Source organism: Protobothrops mucrosquamatus, unplaced genomic scaffold (genome assembly GCF_001527695.2).
Source record: "Protobothrops mucrosquamatus isolate PMUCROS unplaced genomic scaffold, P.Mucros_1.0 scaffold283, whole genome shotgun sequence".
Taxonomy (NCBI): Eukaryota; Metazoa; Chordata; class Lepidosauria; order Squamata; family Viperidae; genus Protobothrops; species Protobothrops mucrosquamatus.
In genome coordinates this window covers 161199-162265 of record NW_015386627.1, presented here as the reverse complement: position 1 = coordinate 162265, position 1067 = coordinate 161199, and the positions used below count along the sequence as shown (strand labels likewise).

Below are 1067 nucleotides of genomic sequence, written 5' to 3'. Positions count from 1 at the left end.
ACCAAAAATCAAGATTGTTAGAAGTAAATGGAAGGAATATACAGTTGGTTTATTTGATTAAAGTTAAAATAAATATATTGTTATCCCTGGTAGCCCTTAATGAATTTTTGTCAACATCAGACTAAAATGATGAGATTTTATGAATTTGTTTATATGGGAAGAGGAGATAATTTGCTGTAATTTAAAAGAAGGTGATAAGTTACTATAATTGTTTGTATTTGTGATGAAGGTAGGAAGTCACTTCTTTACATATTTTTCTTTTTCTTTATTACATTCTTGTTTTGTTTTTTCTATTTTTCTTTCTATTTTTTTCTGAACCTTCTTTTTTTGTTTTCAGTGTGTATTTAGTGTGCATTAATAATTTTTAATAAAATAAGAACGACCACTAAAATGCACTTCCAATGGAACAAGCAGAAGCTGGTAGGGTTGACTATGGAAAACAAAGAGTTCTAAAGACTCTTTTCACTTTCATTTTGAATTATCTCTCTCTCGCTCTCTCTCTTGGAAAAAAAGGCCTTGAAATTAAGAGAACTAGACAACCGGTACCAAAAGTGACTCCCGTCCCTGGGTGGGCTCGAACCACCAACCTTTCGGTTAACAGCCGAACGCGCTAACCGATTGCGCCACAGAGACTGTCTCTCGTGTTCACTTTTTGCTGTGAATAGCCATTTCTAATCTGAAAAATGATTTCTATGGCCTGCCGCTGGAGTCAGAGAGAAGTGGGGAATAGAGGGAGAGGATACGAAGTAGCGTGGAACAAAAATAAGCAAAAGGTTTCGTTTCGTTCAGAGCCCTCTCCGGAACGTAAGTGCTTTGCAACTGCCCTGCAAACGGCCCTGGCCCAATCATCTCTCCGCCTCACTCCCTTCACTGAAACACATGTTTTTGTTTAACCTTCTCCCGGGAAAGACGGGGTTCAGGCTCGGTTTCTGTGAGTTTTCTGTTTGTAAAAGATTTATTCAAGCTATAGAGAGAACGCGAAAGCTTTGCCCGCTTTTTTGGGCAACTGTCAATCTTTCCATACAAAGACCTCACGAACAGTGGAGGCGTGTTTAAAATTGCATGGA

The 1067-nt window shown here is 38.3% G+C and overlaps 1 non-coding gene across 1 annotated transcript; it reads right to left on the bottom strand.

The window, feature by feature from the left end:
- Positions 1-559: 559 nt before the first annotated feature.
- On the bottom strand, positions 560-633 carry TRNAN-GUU. Its single transcript has one exon. It is a non-coding gene; the product is annotated as a tRNA-Asn (tRNA).
- Between the last annotated feature and the right edge of the window lie 434 nt (positions 634-1067).